General features: G+C 38.4%; 1 protein-coding gene and 1 pseudogene across 1 annotated transcript in view; one reads left to right on the top strand and one right to left on the bottom strand.

The window, feature by feature from the left end:
• The window catches only part of KHDRBS2 (KH RNA binding domain containing, signal transduction associated 2), a 731,890-nt gene that overhangs the window by 549,760 nt on the left and 163,476 nt on the right, over positions 1–18,654 (top strand). The gene's annotated exons all lie outside the window — the stretch shown is intronic.
• LOC137773257 (SS18-like protein 2 pseudogene) lies at positions 3,293–3,572 on the bottom strand (annotated as a pseudogene).

Below are 18,654 nucleotides of genomic sequence, written 5' to 3'. Positions count from 1 at the left end.
ACCATAAAAGTATAGTTTCCAATTTTATCTTTTAAATATTAAATAAGCTAAAATGCTTCATTTCCCAAGACATTAACATAATAAGAAAGAAAAGATAATTATTTGCTTTTATCATGATTGCAGTACCAAGTAGAAGAACTGTAAAATTTACAATGTAGAACTCATTCTAATATCATAAAGTCCTGTAGTTTTTTTAAGATTACTGTAACAGACAATATAAAATACATTCATACTGAAAAACATTTATGTTTTATACTTATGGACTAACTATACTATTCTCTGACCAAACTAACCATACATAATTAATCACTCTTTTCTAATGATGTTACATGGCTTTAAACAAATTTCAGTGGTACAAAGTGTGGTCTTGTATCTTCTTTGCTGTTTTGGTAATAAGAGAACAGATTAAGCACCTTCATGCTCGAAAACATAAAGATGAAATAATTCACATTGTACAGGGATCTTTGTTTCTGCATTTGTATGTTTCTACTCATATGCAAAATGAGCTGTGCACATAGGCTTGTAATAGTGTGGTAGGGATGTGTCAGAATGACCACTCTGGAGAATGACATTAGCATCATGGCAATGTATCATGACACTTTTCCTTTTTATCTCCCTTTTTTTAACAACAAAATAGATATCCACCCACGAACAAAAGTGTCCTTGTGGGTGTTGTGGGATCTAGAATCAAATATATGCCAAGGGACCTGGTAGGAGTCTCACTCACCTATGCATCCAGTAATAAGCAGACAGACCTCAGTACAAAGTGTGGAACCAGGGGAGAGAGTGAACATGTCCAGAGCCCTCTCATCCAGGTTGGGGAAAAAAAAACCTGGAGCGTGCTGACCTGAGCAGATACCCACACATGATGGAGAATTTGCAGAAATCCAGCCTTCCTTAGGGGAGATTCCAGCACACCCCTGGAGGAAATAATATGTGAGTTTGGTCACAGGGGTGGCAGTAGTGAGAGAAACGTTCCCAGTGCTGCCCTCACCCAGGGAAACTGCACTGGACTGCTCTCTAGCAGCACTGACCTCTCCGGCAGAGGAAGAGGAGAGCAGTCAGTGATTGCCTGGCTATTACAGTGTGCAGGACACAGCTGGAGAAAACCACTTCCTTCCAGCAACACCAAGAGTATTGAGGTGGGACCTCCATGACTGGGGGGAGGGAGGAGATCTGGAAAGAGGCAGATAAGGGATTTGCTTCCTGCTGACTGTACTCAGCAAGACATCCACCCATGAGCCTCTGGAAGTACCATGCCTGGTACCACCCCACTGACTCCACAGGCCTGTGGGCAAGGTTCAGATGGCTAACCCTGACCTTCCCCCTATTCAGCTGCTTGCTCTTAGCGTACTTTCCTGAGTGCAGCAGCAAAAGAGCTCCTGTAGACAGACGGTGCAACCGGAAACAGACCATGGTCTGTGGGCAAGGGAGGAACTATCTTCTGAAACATAAGAGAGGTCGCAGTAGCCTGCCTGGTGACTTGTAAGAACTAGAAAAGTTATAAAAACTTAAGGATCTTGCCAAAAGAGAGAGAAAGTATAATAGAACAGGTGTACCAACACCCTATATAATACAGTACAACCCCATATAATAAAGACACCACCAAATAGAATACCCCATCTGAAGGCAACAAGCAAAGATTTAAGAGGGGGTCAGCTCCTTCAGATGTGAAAGTAGCAGCACAAAACTATGAAGAACGTTTAAAATTAAGGAAACATGCCATCACAAAGAGAAAATAATATTTTTCCAATAACCAAACTCAAAGATGCTAACTTTGTAATGTCACTGATAGAATTCAAAATAACTGTTTTGTAGAAACTCAATGAGCTATGAGAAAACTCAGAAAGAAAGTACAATGAAATCTTGGGGAAAAATACATGATTGAAATGAGATTTTCCCAAAGATATAGAAATCATAAAAAAGAACCAGAGATTCTGGAGTTGAAGAACTCAATGAATAAAGTAAAATATGCAATAAAGAGAATATGAAGTAGAGTGGAGGAAAGGGTAGAAATAATAAGTGAAATAGAGGGCAGGGGTTTTGAAATAATCCAGTTAGAAGAGAAAAAGAGAAAAAAGAATGAAAAAGGATAAAAAAGCCTAAATGATCTATGGAATTTCATCAAAATTAAAAACATTAGAATAATTGGGATTTCAGAAGGAGAAAAGATGGAGAAGTGAACAGAAATGTGTTTAAAGAAATCATACCTGTTAAATTCCTAAACCTGGGAAGAGAATTGGGCATCTTAATTTACAAAGCCAGTAGATCACCCTATTATCTCAATGCAGAAAGACCTTCTCCAAGACAGGTTATAATGAAACTGTCAAAAATCAAGGATAAATGTAAAATACTAAAAAAAAATCTTGTAACCTACAAAGGAGCCCCCATTAGGCTATCAGTGGATTTCTCAACAGAAACCCTACAGGCCTGGAGAAAGAGGAATAACATATTCAAAGTACGGAAAAAAAGAAAAAAATTTACCAGCCAAGAATACACTATTTCACTAAATTATCCTTCAAATATGAAGGAGAAATAAAGTCTTTTCTAGATAAACAAAAGCCGAGGGAGTTCATCACCACTAGACCTGCCTGCAAAACATGCTAAAAGGAGTCATTCAGGCTGAAATCGAACGATGCTAATATGCAACATGAAAATATAAGAAAGTTTATAACACACAGGTAAAGATAAACATACAGTCAGATGTAGAAAACGCTAAATCTGTAATACAATGGCCACTTAACTGTAGTATAACGTCAAAAGAAAAGAGTATTCAAAGTTACTATAGCTACTATAATGTGTTAATGAATACACAATATAAAAGAGGTAAATAAGACATCAAAAAAAGGGGGGGACAGAGTAAAAGGGTGAAAAGGGTGAAGATTTTTTTTTATTTTGTGGAAAGGCAAGCCAAAGCAACCTGAAAAGAGCAGTCTGAGGGTCTACAACCACAAACTTGTAGAAGGGAGTACAGTTACATGTCCATTTGACAGAGTGTCAGTCAAGAGGCTTGCTCAATACTTGCTCAGTTTCCTCTTCAGGTTGAAACTAAAAAGGTAGACTTGAGGATGCCTGTGATGTCTTTGATATCCAAACACACTTATTTCAGGAAGGAGGGCACCTGGAGTCAACTTAATTGAGGGAATCCACTTAATTATTAAAATAAATATTTATGCTGAGAGCCACAGATATTCCATTCACGTTCTAAGCAGTTGAGTTGGTAAAGATCTTGTTCCCATTTCATAGGAAATAGATTACATTCAATTACTCCTCATAACAGCCAACTGGAAGATTATTCCATTGCTTTTGAAGCACTGGTTGGATTGGCATCTGTGATGATAGCCAAATAAATGAGGTTTCTGTGTAACACACACTGGTACTGGACACACTCATTCACCAGACCCTTGTTCTGATACTCCATGATACAGCAGATCATGATACAGCTAGTCATTCTCCTCCAGGAGCTGCTGGATTGTCTCCTGATTAACTTCTGCCTTGCCTCTCAGCCAGTCCAGTATGAAGGTCACTGACAGGTTAGAACCTGGCCTCAGGCCCTGCAGACCTGTGAGCATCTAGACCAGAGCTGACCAGCAGCTAAAAGGGTAAAGCTTTTATAGACAGTCGAAGTTAAATTGCTACCAGCTTACAATGGACTGTTTAATCTGTAAGATATCTTCTGCAAGCCTCATGGTAACACAAAGCAAAAACCTAGAACAGATGAATAGAAGATAAATGAAGAAAAAACATCATACCAGCACAGAAAATCACCCATTTACAAAGACAGGCAGAAACAGAGGGAAAATATGAAACAATGAAAATACAAAACAATTAATAAAATGGCATTTGTAAGTCCTCCCATATCAATAGAAACTCAATGTAAATGGATTGAATTCACCAATCAAAATGCACAAAGCAGCTGGATGGAATAATAAACAAAACCCAAATATAAAATTCCTACAAAAGACTCACTTATAGGCTCAAAGAAATGGGTGAAAAAAAAATTCCATGCAAGTGAAAACCCAAAGAAAGCAGGGATAGTAATACGTATATCAGAAAAATTAAGCTTTAAGCCAAAAACTGTAAAAAGAGACAAAGAACGTCATCATATAATATAAATGGGTCAATCCATCAAGAAGATATAACAGTTGTAAATATATATACATCCAACATAGGAGCACCTAAACATGCTAAGTAAACACTAACAGATGTGAAGGGAGAAAAAAACAAAGATATGTAAGAGTAGGGGACTTTAATACCCATTATCAACAATGGATATGTCACTTTCCAGACAAAAAATCAACAAGGAAACGATGGTCTTGAACCATACATTGGACCAAATGGATTCAACAGACATTTTTAGAACAATCCATCCGACAAAAGCAGAATACAGTTTTTTCTCAAGTGCACTTGGAACATTCCCCAGGATTGACCATAAAATAGGGCATGAAACAAGTCTTACAAAATTAAAGAAAATTGAAATCATATCAAGTATCTTTTCCAGTTACAATAGATTGAAACTAGAAATCAACAAGAAGAAAGATGGAACATCTACAAATATGTTGAAATTAGCACTCTCCTGAACAACCAATGAATTAAGGAAAAAAATCAAAACCAAAAATTTAAAAATCTCAAAATCAATGAAAGTGGAAACACAGCATACAAAACCTGTAAGTTTTTGTCTCAAACAGCAGTTTTGAGAGGGAAGTATACAGTGATAAATGCATGTAATTAGAAAATAGATCTCAGATTAAAAAACCTAACTTTACACCTCAAGGAACTAGAAACAAAAGAACAAACGAACCCCTAATTTAGCAGACGGAATAAAATAACAAATATCTGAGCAGAAATACATGAAATAGAGACCAGAAAAAGCAATAGAAAAAAATCAACAAATCTAAGAGCTGTTGTTTTTTTAAAAATAAAATCAAAATTGACAAACCTTTAGCTAAACTAAGAAAAAAAGAGAAGACTCAAATAAAATCAGAAATGAAAGAGGAGGCATTACAACTGTTACTACAGAAACACATAGAATCTTTTTTTTAAAACATCTTTATTGCAGTATAATTGATTTACAATGGTGTGTTAGTTTCTGCTGTATAAAAAAGCGAATCAACTATACATAAACATATATCCCCATATCACCTCCCTCTTGCGTCTCCCTCCCACCCTCCCTATCCCACTCCTCTAGGTGGACACAAAGCACAAGGTGATCTCCCTGTGCTATGCGGCTGCTTCCCACTAGCTATCTATTTTACATTTGGTAGTGTATATATGTCCATGCCACTCTATCACTTCGTCCCAGCTTAACCTTCCACCTCCCCATGTCCTCAAGTCCATTTTCTACGTATGCAGCTTTACTCCTGTCCTACCCCTAGGTTCTTCAGGAAAAAAAAAATTTTTTTAAAGATTCCATATATATGTGTTAACATACGGTACTTGTTTTTCTCATTCTGATTTACTTCACTCTGTATGACAGACTCCAAGTCCATCCACCTCACTACAAATAACTCAATTTCGTTTCTTTTTATGGCTGAGTAATATTTCATTGTATATATGTGCCACATCTTCTTTATCCATTCAACTGTCGATGGACACATAAATTGCTTCCATGTCCTGGCTATTGTAAATAGAGCTGCAATGAACATTGTGGTACATGACTCTTTTTGAATTATGGTTTTCTCAGGGTATATGTCAAGTAGTGGGATGGCTGGGTCATATAGTTGTTCTATTTTTAGTTTTTTAAGGACCCTCCATACTGTTTTCCATAGTGGCTGTATCAATTTACATTCCCACCAACAGTGCAAGATGGTTCCCTTTTCTCTACACCCACTCCAGCCTTTATTGTTTCTAGATTTTTTAATGATGGCCATTCTGAATGGTGTGAGGTGATACCTCATTGTAGTTTTGATTTGCATTTCTCTAATGATTAGTGATGTTGAGCATCCTTTCATGTGTTTGTTGGCAATCTGTATATCTTCTTTGGAGAAATGTCTATTTAGGTCTTTGCTCATTTTTGGATTGGGTTGTTTGTTTTTTTGATATTGAGCTGCATGAACAGCTAGTATATTTTGGAGATTAATCCCTTATCACTTGCTACGTTTGCAAATATTTTATCCCATTCTGAGGGTTGTCTTTTTGTCTTGTTTATGGTTTCCTTTGTTGTGCAAAAGCATTTAAGTTTCATTAGGTCCATTTGTTTATATTAATTTTTATTTCCATTTCTCTAGGAGGTGGGTCAAAAAGGATCTTGCTGTGATGTATGTCATAGAGTGTTCTCCCAAGGTGTTCCTGTAAGAGTTTTATAGTGTCTGGCCTTGCATTTAGGTCTTAATCCATTTTGAGTTTATTTTTGTGTATGGTGTTAGGAAGTGTTCTAATTTCATTCTTTTACATGTAGCTGTCCAGTTTTCCCAGCACCACTTATTGAAGAGGCTGTCTTTTCTACACTGCATATTCTTGCCTCCTTTCTCAAAGATACAGTGAACATATGTGTGTGGGTTTATCTGTGGGCTTTCTATCGTAATCTCTTGATCTATATTTCTGTTTTTGTGCCAGTACTATAATGTCTTGATTACTGTAGCTTTATAGTATAGTCTGAAGTGTGGTATCCTGATTCCTCAAGCTCCTTTTCTCTTTCTCAAGAGTGCTTTGGCTATTCGGGGTCTTTTGTGTTTCCATACAAATTGTGAAAATTTTTGTTCTACTTCTGTGAAAAATGCCATTGGTAGTTTGATAGGGATTGCATTGAATGTATAGATGCTTTGGGTAGTAAAGTCATTTTCACAATGTTGATTCTTCCAATCCAAGAAAATGGAATATCTCTCCATCTGTTTGTATCACCTATAATTTCTTTCATCAGTGTCTTATACTTTTCTGCATTCAGGTCTTTTGGCTGCTTAGGTAGGTTTATTCCTAGGTCTTTTACTCTTTTTGTGGCAGTGGTAAATGGGAGTGACTCCTTATTTTCTTTTTCAGATTTTTCATCATTAGTGTATAGGAATGCAAAAGATTTCTGCGCATCAATTTGGTATCCTGTTACTTTACCAAATTCATTGATTAGCTCTAGTAGTTTTCAGGTAGCATCTTGGCATTTTCTATGTATAGTATTTTGTCATCTGAAAACAGTTACAGCTTTACTTCTTCCTTCCAATTTGGATTCCTTTTATTTCTTTTTCTTCTCTGATTGCTGTGGCTAAAAATTCCAAAACTATGTTGAATGAGTGGGCAACCTTGTCTTGTTCCTGATCTTAGTGGAAGTGATTTCAGTTTTTCACCATTGAGTACCATGTTGGCTGTGGGTTTGTCATATATGGCCTTTATTATGTTGAGGAAAGTTCCCTCTATGCTTACTTTCTGCAGGGCTTTTATCATAAATCGGTGTTGAATTTTGTCGAAAGCTTTCTCTGCATCTATTGAGATGATCACATGGTTTTTCTCCTTCAACTTGTTAACATGGTGTATCACATTGATTGATTTGTATGTATTGAAGAATCCTTGCACTCCTGGGATAAACCCAAATTGATCATGCTGTATGATCCTTTTAATGTGCTGTTGGATTCTGTTTGCTACTGTTTTCTTGTGCTGTTGGATTTTTGCATCTATGTTCATCAGTGATATTGGTCTGTAGTTTTCTTTTTTTGTGAGATCTTTGTCTGATTTTGGTATCAGGGTGATGGTGGCCTTGTTGAATGAGTTTGGGAGTTTTCCTTCGTCTGCTATATTTTGGAAGAATTTGAGGAGGATAGGTGTTAGCTCTTCTCTAAATTCTTGATAGAATTTGCTATGAAGCCATCTGGTCCTGGGCTTTATTTTTTGGAAGATTTTTAAACACAGTCTCAATTTCAGTGCTTGTGACTGGTCTGTTTATATTTTCTATTTCTTCCTGTTTCAGTCTTGGGAGGTTGTGCTTTTCCACGAATTTGTCCATTTCTTCCAAGTTCTGCATTTTATTGGCATATAGTGCTTGTAGTAATCTCTCATGATCCTTTGTATTTCTGCAGTGTCAGTTGTTAGTTCTACTTTTTCATTTCTAATTCTATTGATTTGAGTCTTCTCCGTTATTTTCTTGATGTGTCTGACTAGTGCTTTATCAGTTTTGTTTATGTTCTCAAAGAACAAGCTTTTAGATTTATTGATCTTTGCTCTGGTTTCCTTCATTTCTTTCTAATTTTTTCTTTTTTTAAACATCTTTATTGGAATATAATTGCTTTACAATGGTGTGTTAGTTTCTGCTTTATAACAAAGTGAATCAGTTATACATATACATATGTTCCCATATCTCTTCTCTCTTGCGTCTCCCTCCCTCCCATCCTCCCTATCCCACCCCTCTAGGTGGTCACAAAGCACTGAGCTGATCTCCCTGTGCTATGCCACTGCTTCCCACTAGCTATCTATTTTACATCTGGTAGTGTATATATGTCCATGCCACTCTCTCACCCTGTCACATCTTACCCCTCCCCCTCCCCATATCATCAAGTCCATTCTCTACTAGGTCTGTGTCTCTATTCCCATCTTGCCACTAGGTTCTTCATGACCTTATTTTTTTTCCTTAGATTCCATATATATGTGTTAGCATACTGTATTTGTTTTTCTCTTTCTGACTTACCTCACTCTGTGTGACAGACTCTAACTCCATCCACCTCACTACAAATACCTCCATTTCGTTTCTTTTTATGGCTTAGTAATATTCCATTGTAAATATGTGCCACATCTTCTTTATCCATTCATCTGATGATGGACACTTAGGTTGATTCCATGTCCTGGCTATTGTAAATAGAGCTGCAATGAACATTTTGGTACATGACTCTTTTTGAATTATGGTTTTCTCAGGGTATATGGCCAGTAGTGGGATTGCTGGGTCGTATGGTAGTTCTATTTTTAGTTTTTTAAGGAACCTCCATACTGTTCTCCATAGCGGCTGTATCAATTTATATTCCCACCAACAGTGCAAGAGTGTTCCCTTTTCTCCACACCCTCTCCAGCATTTATTGTTTCTAGATTTTTTGATGATGGCCATTCTGACTGGTGTGAGATGATACCTCATTGTAGTTTTGATTTGCATTTTTCTAATGATTAATGATGTTGAGCATTCTTTCAGGTATCTGTTGGCCATCTGTATATCTTCTTTGGAGAAATGTCTATTTAGGTCTTCTGCCCATTTTTGGATTGGGTTGTTCGATTTTTGTTATTGAGCTGCATGAGCTGCTTGTAAATCTTGGAGATTAATCCTTTGTCAGTTGCTTCATTTGCAAATATTTTCTCCCATTCTCAGGGTTGTCTTTTGGTCTTGTTTATGGTTTCCTTTGCTGTGCAAAAGCTTTTAAGTTTCATTAGGTCCCATTTGTTTATTTGTGTTTTTATTTCCATTTCTCTAGGAGTTGGGTCAAAAAGGATCTTACTGTGATTTATGTCATAGAGTGTTCTGCCTATGTTTTCCTCTAAGAGTTTTACAGTGTCTGGCCTTACATTTAGGTCTTTAATCCATTGTGAGTTTATTTTTGTGTATGGTGTTAGGGAGTGTTCTAATTTCATACTTTTACATGTAGCTGTCCAGTTTTCCCAGCACCACTTATTGAAGAGGCTGTCTTTTCTCCACTGTATATGCTTGTCTCCTTTATCAAAGATAAGGTGACCATATGTGTGTGGATTTATCTCTGGGCTTTCTATCATGGTCCATTGATCTATGTTTCTGTTTTTGTGCCAGTACCAAACTGTCTTCATTAGTCTAGCTTTGTAATATAGTCTGAAGTCAGGGAGCCTGATTCCTCCAGCTCCATTTTTCGTTCTCAAGATTGCTTTGGCTATTCGGGGTCTTTTGTGTTTCCATACCAATTGTGAAATTTTTTGTTCTAGTTCTGTGAAAAATGCCATTGGTAGTTTGATAGGGATTGCATTGAATCTGTAGATTGCTTTGGGTAGTAGAGTCGTTTTCACAATGTTGATTCTTCCAATCCAAGAACATGGTATATCTCTCCATCTATTTGTATCATCTTTAATTTCTTTCATCAGTGTCTTATAATTTTCTGCATACAGGTCTTTTGTCTCCTTAGGTAGGTTTATTCCTAGTTATTCTATTCTTTTTGTTGCAATGGTAAACGGGAGTGTTTTCTTAATTTCACTTTCAGATTATTCTTCATTAGTGTATAGGAATGCAAGAGATTTCTGTGCATTAATTTTGTATCCTGCTACTTTACCAACTTTATTGATTACCTCTAGTAGTTTTCTGGTAGCATCTGTAGGATTCTCTATGTATAGTATCACGTCATCTGCAAACAGTGACAGCTTTACTTCTTCTTTTCCGATTTGGATTCCTTTTATTTCTTTTTCTTCTCTGACTGCTGTGGCTAACACTTCCAAAACTATGTTGAATAATAGTGGTGAGAGTGGGCAACCTTGTCTTTTCCTGGTCTTAGTGGAAATGGTTTCAGTTTTTCACCATTGAGGACAATGTTGGCTGTGGATTTGTCATATATGGCCTTTATTATGTTGAGGAAATTTCCCTCTATGCCTACTTTCTACAGGGCTTTTATCTTAAATCGGTGTTGAATTTTCTCGAAAGCTTTCTCTGCATCTATTGAGATGATCATATGGTTTTTCTCCTTTAATTTGTTAATATGATGTATCATGTTGATTAATTTGCGTATATTGAAGAATCCTTGCATTGCTGGAATAAACCCCACTTGATCATGGTGTATAATCCTTTTAATGTGCTGTTGGATTCTGTTTGCTAGTATTTTGTTGAGGATTTTTGCATCTATGGTCATCAGTGATATTGGCCTGTAGTTTTCTTTCTTTGTGACATCTTTGTCTGGTTTTGGTACCAGGGTGATGGTAGCCTCATAGAATGAGTTGGGGAGAGTTCCTCCCTCTGCAATATTTTGGATGAGTTTGAGAAGGATAGGTGTTAGCTCTTCTCTAAATGTTTGATAGAATTCGCCTGTGAAGCCATCTGGTCCTGGGCTTTTGTTTGTTGGAAGATTTTAAATCACAGTTTCAATTTCAGTGCTTGTGATTGGTCTGTTCATATTTTCTATTTCTTCCTGGTTCTGTCTCGGCAGGTTGTTCATTTCTAAGAATTTGTCCATTTCTTCCAGGTTGTCCATTTTAGTGGCATACAGTTGCTTGTAGTAATTTCTCATGATCGTTTGTATTTCTGCAGTGTCAGTTGTTACTTCTCCTTTTTCATTTCTAATTCTATTGATTTGAGTCTTCTCCCTTTTTCTCTTGATGAAGTCTGGCTATTGGTTTATCAATTTTGTTTATCTTCTCCAAGAACCAGTTTTTAGTTTTATTGATCTTTGCTATTGTCTCTTTCATTTCTTTTCCATTTATTTCTGATCTGATCTTTATGATTTCTTTCCTTCTGCTAGCTTTGGGGTTTTTTTGTTCTTCTTTCTCTAATTGCTTCAGGTGCAAGGTTAGGTTGTTTATTCGAGATGTTTCCTGTTTCTTGATGTAGGCTTGTATTGTTATAAACTTCCCTCTTAGAACTGCTTTTGCTGCATCCCATAGGTTTTGGGTCGTCGTGTCTCCATTGTCATTTTTTTCTAGGTATTTTTTGATTTCCCCTTGGATTTCTTCGGTGATCACTTCGTTATTAAGTAGTGTATTGTGTAGCCTCCATGTGTTTGTATTTTTTACAGATCTTTTCCTGTAATTGATATCTAGTCTCATAGCATTGTGGTCGGAAAAGATACTTGATACGATTTCAATTTTCTTAAATTTACCAAGGCTTGATTTGTGACCCAAGATATGGTCTATCCTGGAGAATGTTCCATGAGCGCTTGAGAAAAATGTGTATTCTGTTGTTTTTGGGTGGAATGTCCTATAAATATCAATTAAGTCCATCTTGTTTAATGTATCATTTAAAGTTTGTGTTTCTTTATTTATTTTCATTTTGGATGATCTGTCCTTCGGCGAAAGTGGGGTGTTAAAGTCCCCTACTATGATTGTGTTGCTGTCGATTTCCCCTTTTATGGCTGTTAGTATTTGCCTTATGTATTGAGGTACTCCTATGTTGGGTGCATAAATATTTACAATTGTTATACCTTCTTCTTGGATCAATCCCTTGATCATTATATAGTGTCCTTCTTTGTCTCTTGTAATAATCTTTATTTTAAAGTCTATTTTGTCTGATATGACAATTGCTACTCCAGCTTTCTTTTGATTTCCATTTGCATGGAATATCTTGTTCCATCCCCTCACTTTCAGTCTGTATGTGTCCCTAGGTCTGAAGTGGGCCTCTTGTAGACAGCATATATATGGGTCTTGTTTTTGTATCCATTCAGCCAGTCTGTGTCTTTCGGTGGGAGCATTTAATACGTTTACATTGAAGGTGCTTATCGATATGTATGTTCCTTTTCCCATTTTCTTAAATGTTTTGGGTTTGTTATTGTAGGCGTTTTCCTTCTCTTGAGTTTCTTGCCTAGAGAAGTTCCTTTAGCATTTGTTGTAAAGCTGGTTTGGTGGTGCTGAACTCTCTCAGCTTTTGCTTGTCTGTAAAGGTTTTAATTTCCCCATCACATCTGAATGAGATCCTTGCTGGGTAGAGTAATCTTGGTTGTAGGTTTTTCTCCTCCATCACTTTAAGTATATCCTACCAGTCCCTTCTGGCTTGCAGAGTTTCTGCTGAAAGATCAGCTGTTAACCTTATGGGGATTCCCTTGTATGTTATTTGTTGTTTTTCCCTTGCTGCTTTTAATATGTTTTCTTTATATTTAATTTTTGATAGTTTGATTAATATGTGTCTTGGCGTGTTTCTCCTTGGATTTATCCTGTATGGGACTCCCTGTGCTTCCAGGACTTGATTAACTATTTCCTTTCCCATATTAGGGAAGTTTTCAACTATAATCTCTTCAAATATTTTCTCAGTCCCTTTCTTTTTCTCTTCTTCTGGGACCCCTATAATTCGAATGTTGGTGCGTTTAATATTGTCCCAGGGGTCTCTGTGACTGTCCTCAGTTCTTTTCATTCTTTTTTCTTTATTCTGCTGTACATCAGTTATTTCCACTATTTTATCTTCCAGGTCACTTACCCGTTCTTCTGTCTCAGTTATTCTGCTATTGATCCCTTCTAGAGTATTTTTAATCTCATTTATTGTGTTTTTCATCATTGCTTGCTTCCTCTTTAGTTCTTCTATGTCCTTGTTAAATGTTTCTTGCATTTTGTCTATTCTATTTCCAAGATTTTGGATCATCTTTTCTATCATTATTCTGAATTCTTTTTCAGGTAGACTGCCTATTTCCGCTTCATTTGTTAGGTCTGGTGTGTTTTGACCCTGCTCCTTCATCTGCTGTGTGTTTTTCTGTCATCTCATTTTGCTTATCTTACTGTGTTTGGGGTCTCCTTTTCACAGGCTGCAGGTTCGGAGTTCCCGTTGTTTTTGGTATCTGTCCCCAGTGGCTAAGGTTGGTTCAGTGGGTTGTGTAGGCTTCCTGGTGGAGGGGACTAGTGCCTGTGTTCTGGTGGATGAGGCTGGATCTTGTCTTTCTGGTGGGCATGTCCATGTCTGGTGGTGTGCTTTGGGGTGTCTGTGGCCTTATTATGCTTTTAGGCAGCCTCTCTGCTAATGGATGGGGCTGTGTTCCTGTCTTGCTAGTTGTTTGGCATAGGGTGTCCAGCACTGTAGCTTGCCGGTCGTTGAGTGAAGCTGGGTCTTGATGCTGAGATGGAGATCTCTGAGAGATTTTCGCCATTTGGTATTACGTGGAGCTGGGAGGTCTCTTGTGGACCTGTGTCCTGAAGTTGGCTCTCCCACCTCAGAGGCACAGCCCTGATGCCTGGCTGGAGCACCAAGAGCCTTTCATCCCCACGGCTCAGAACAAAAGGTAGAAAAAATAGAAAGAAAGAAAGAAAGAGGATAAAATAAAATAAAATAAGGCTATTATAATAAAAAGTAAGAAAAAATTATTGAGAAAAATTTATTAAGAAAAAAATGTTTTTAATTTTTTTAAATAAAAAATAAAATATATTATTAAGAAAAAAATTTTTTAAATTTTTTAAAATAAAAAATAAGCCAAAAATTATTAAGAAACAATTTATTAAGAAAAAAAAAATTTTTAAGTAAAAAAAAAAAAACAAAACTGATGGACCGAACCCTAGGACAAATGGTGAAAACAAAGCTATACAGACAAAATCTCACCCAGAAGCATACACTTATACACACACAAAAAAAGGATAAGGGGAAAAATTAATATATCCTGCTCCCAAAGTCCACCTCCTGAATTTGGGATGATTCGTTGTGTATTCAGGTATTCAACAGATGCAGGCACATCAAGTTGTTTGTGGAGTTTTAATCCACTGCTTCTGAGGCTGCTGGGAGAGATTTCCCTTTCTCTTCTTTGTTCGCACAGCTCCCGGGGTTCAGCTTTGGATTTGGACCCTCCTCTGCGTGTAGGTCGCCTGAGGGCATCTGTTCTTCGCTCACACAGGAAGGGGTTAAAGGAGCAGCTGCTTCGGGGGCTCTGGCTCACTAAGGCGGGGGGAAGGGAGGGGTATGGATGCGGGGCACGCCTGTGGTGGCAGAGGCCGACGTGACGTTGCAGCAACCTGAGGCGTGCTGTGCGTTCTCCAGGGGAAGTTGTCCCTGGATCATGGGAGCCTGGCAGTGGTGGGCTGCACAGACTCCCGAGAGGGGCAGTGTGGATAGTGACCTGTGCTCGCACACAGGCTTCTTGGTGGCGACAGCAGCAGCCTTAGCGTCTCATGCCCGTCTCTGAGGTCTGTGCTGATAGCCACAGCTCACGCCCATCTCTGGAGCTCGTTTAGGCAGTGCTCTGAATCCCCTCTCCTTGTGCACCATGAAACAAAGAGGCAAGAAAAAGTCTCTTGCCTCTTCGGCAGCTGCAGACATTTTCCTGGACTCCCTCCCGCCTAGCTGTGATGCACTAACCCCTTCAGGCTGTGTTCACGCCGCCAACCCCAGTCCTCTCCCTGGGATCCAACCGAATCCCGAACCTCAGCTCCCAGCCCCCGCACGCCCCGGCGGGTGAGCAGACAAGCCTCTCAGGCTTGTGAGTGCTGCTCGGCGCCGATCCTCTGTGCAGGAATCTCTCTGCTTTGCCCTCCACACCTCTGTGGCTGCACTCTCCTCCGCGGCTCTGAAGCTTCCCCCCTCTGCCACCCGCAGTCTCCGCCCGCGAAGAGGCTTCCTAGTGTGTGGAAACCTTTCCTCCTTCACAGCTCCCTCCCACTGGTGCAGGTCCCATCCTTATTCTTTTGTCTCTGTTGTTTCTTTTTCTTTTGTCCTACCCAGGTACGTGGTGAGTTTCTTGCCTTTTGGGAGGTCTGAGGTCTTCTGCCAGCGTTCAGTGGGTGTTCTATAGGAGCAGTTCCACGTGTAGATGTATTTCTGATGTATCTGTGGGAAGGAAGGTGATCTCCGTGTCTTACTCTTCTGCCATCTTGCCCCTTCTGCTCTCATTTATTTGTGATCTGATCTTTTTGAGTTCTTTCCTTCTGCTAACTCTGGGTTCTTTTGTTCTTTCTCCAATTGCTTTAGGTTTAAGGTTAGGTTGTTTATTTGAGATGTTTCTTGTTTCTTGAGGTAGGATTGTATTGCTATAAGCTTCCCTCTTAGAACTGCATAGGTTTTGAGTTGTCGTTTTATCATTGTCATTTTTTTCTAGGTATTTCTTGATTTCCTCTTTGATTTCTTCAGTGGTCTCTTGGTTATTTAGTAGTGTATTGTTTAGCCTCCACGTGTTTGTATATTTCACAGATTTTTTCCCCTGTAATTGATATCTAGTCTCATAGCATTGTGGTTACAAAAGATACTTGATGTGATTTCAATTTTCTTAAATTTACCAAGGCTTGATTTGTGACCCAAAGTATGATCTATCCTGGAGAATGTCCCATGAGCACCTGAGTAGAGAGTGTATTCTGTTGTTTTTGGATGGAATATCCTATAAATATCAATTAAACCCATCTTATATAATGTGTCATTTAAAGCTTTTGTTTCTTTTTTATATTTTCATTTTGAATGATCTCTCCATTGATGAAATTGGGGTGTTAAAGTCCCCTACTATGATTGTGTTACTATTTCCCCTTTTATGGCTGTTAACATTTGCCTTATGTATTGACGCACTCCTATGTTGTGTACATAAATATTTACAATTGTTATATCTTCTTAGATTGATCCCTTGATCATTATGTAGTGTCCTTCTTAGTCTCTTGTAGTCTTTATTTTAAAGTCTAATTTGTCTGATATGAGAATTGCTACTCCAGCTTTCTTTTGATTTCCATTTGTATGGAATATCTTTTTCCATCCCCTCACTGTCAGTCTGTATGTGTCCCTAGGTCTGAAATGGGTCTCTTGTAGACAGCATATATATGGGTCTTGTTTTTTTACCCATTCGGCCAGTCTGTGTCTTTTGGTTGGAGCATTTAATCCATTTACATTTAAGGCAGTTATCAATATGTGTGTTCCTATGAACATTTCCCCAATTGTTTGGGGTTTGTTATTGTAGGTATTTTCTTTCTCTTGTGTTTCCCACCTAGAGAAGTTCCTTTAGCATTTGTTGTAAAGCTGGTTGGGTAGTGCTGATTTCTCTTAGATTTTGCTTGTCTGTAAATGTTTTCATTTCTCCATCGAATCTGACTGAGATCCTTGCTGTTTAGAGTAGTCTTCATTGTAGTATTTTCCCTTTCATCACTTTAAATATGTCTTGCCACTCCCTTCTGGATTGCAGAGTTTCTTCTGAAAAGTCAGCTGTTAACCTTATGGGGATTCCCTTGTAGGTTATTTATTGCTTTTCCCTTGCTGCTTTTATTATTTTTCTTTGTATTTAATTTTTGATAGTTTGATTAATATGCATCTTGTTATGTTTCTCCTTGGATTTACCCTGTCTGGGACTCTCTGCACTTCCTGGACTTGATTGACTATCCTTTCCCATATTAGGGAAGTTTTCAAGTATAATCTCTTCAAGTATTTTCTCAGACCCTTTCCTTTTTCTGGGACCCCTATAATTCGAATGTTGGTGCCTTTAATGTTGTCCCAGAGGTCTCTGAGACTGTCCTCAATTCTTTTAATTCTTTTTCATTTATTCTGCCCTGCATTAGTTATTTCCACTATTTTATCTTCCAGGTCACTTATCCCTTCTTCTGCCTCAGTTATTCTGCTATTGATTCCTTATAGCGAATTTTTAATTTCATTTATTGTGTTGTTCATCATTGTTCGTTTGCTCTTTAGTTCTTTTAGGTCCTTGTTAAACATTTCTTGTATTTTCTCCATTCTATTTCTGAGATTTTAAATTATCTTTACTATCATTACTCTGAATTCTTTTTCAGGTAGACTGCCTATTTCCTCTTCATTTGTTTGGTCTGATGGGTTTTACCTTGCTCCTTCATCTGCTGTGTGTTTTTCTGTCTTCTCATTTTGCTTAACTTACTGTGTTTGGTGTCTCCTTTCTGCAGGCTGCACGTTCGTAATTCCTGTTGTTTTTGGTGTCTGCCCCCAGTGGGTATGGTTGATTCAGTGGGTTGTGTATGATTCCTGCTCGAGGGGACTGGTGCCTGTGTTCTGGTGGATGAGGCTGCGTCTTGTCTTTGTGGTGGGCAGGACCACGTCTGGTGGTGTGTTTTGGGCTGTCTGTGAACTTATTATGATTTTAGTCAGCCACTCTGCTGATGGGTGGGGTTGTGTTCCTGTCTTGCTAGTTGTTTGGCATAGGGTGTCCAGCACTGTAGCTTGCTGGTCATTGAGTGAGCCTGGTCTTAGCTTTGAGAATCGGATCTCTTAGAGGGTTTTTGCCATTTGATATTATGTGGTGTTGGGAGGTCTCTGGTGGACCAATGTCCTCAACTCAGCTCTGCCACCTCAGAGGCTCAGGCCTGACACCCAGCTGGAGAACCAAGACTCTGTCTGCTACCTGCAGGTCTTCCTAAAGCCAGGCCGCCTGCAGCAGCCTGACCAATGGAATATTCAAATTGGAAATGTTGCCTTAGCACTGGGTGCTAGAGGAGATCTCCTTTGCTCCATACCAGAAATACAAAAGCATGGACAGCTCCCTTATATGTTCTAAAGACTTCTGACAAGGGCAAAAATTCAATTCAATGGGGGGAAGGAAAGTCTTTTCAACTAACAGCAGAGAAATAATTGGCTATTCATATGGAGAATCTTGATCTTTACCTCTAATGTGTGGTTTTTATTAATCTGAAGTGACTCCTCCACTGTCTCTTTCCCTTTCTGTCAACTGAAGCAGAAGACTCTGAACCTTTAGAACTGGGTAGTACTCCTCAACATTGTCGAGGTTTTCAAAAATGAGGAAAGTGTGAGAAATTGTCACAACCAAGAGGAGCCTATGGAGACATGAAGACTAAATGTAATGCTTTATCCTTGGCTTCCTGCAGCCACCTGGGCCCACATCCCTTGCAAGCATTGGCTCCTGGGCCCAAGGTTTCCAGATACCCAGAATGGGGAGGGGGCAGAAATACATAGGATCTTAAGAGACTATTGTGAATATTTATATGCCAAAAAATTGGATAACCTAGACGAAATGGATAAATTTCTAGAAACATACAACCTACCAAGACTGAATCAAGAAGAAAAGGAAAAGCACAATAAGCAAATAATAAGAAGGGGATTGAATCAGTAATCAAATACCTCTCAACACAGAAAAGCCTAGGTCCAGATAGCTTAACTGGCGAATTCTACCA

The sequence above is a fragment of the Eschrichtius robustus genome, chromosome 12 (genome assembly GCF_028021215.1).
Source record: "Eschrichtius robustus isolate mEscRob2 chromosome 12, mEscRob2.pri, whole genome shotgun sequence".
Classification (NCBI taxonomy): domain Eukaryota; kingdom Metazoa; phylum Chordata; class Mammalia; order Artiodactyla; family Eschrichtiidae; genus Eschrichtius; species Eschrichtius robustus.
The sequence above is the reverse complement of the archived record's forward strand: the minus strand, read 5'-3'. Positions and strand labels throughout refer to the sequence as shown.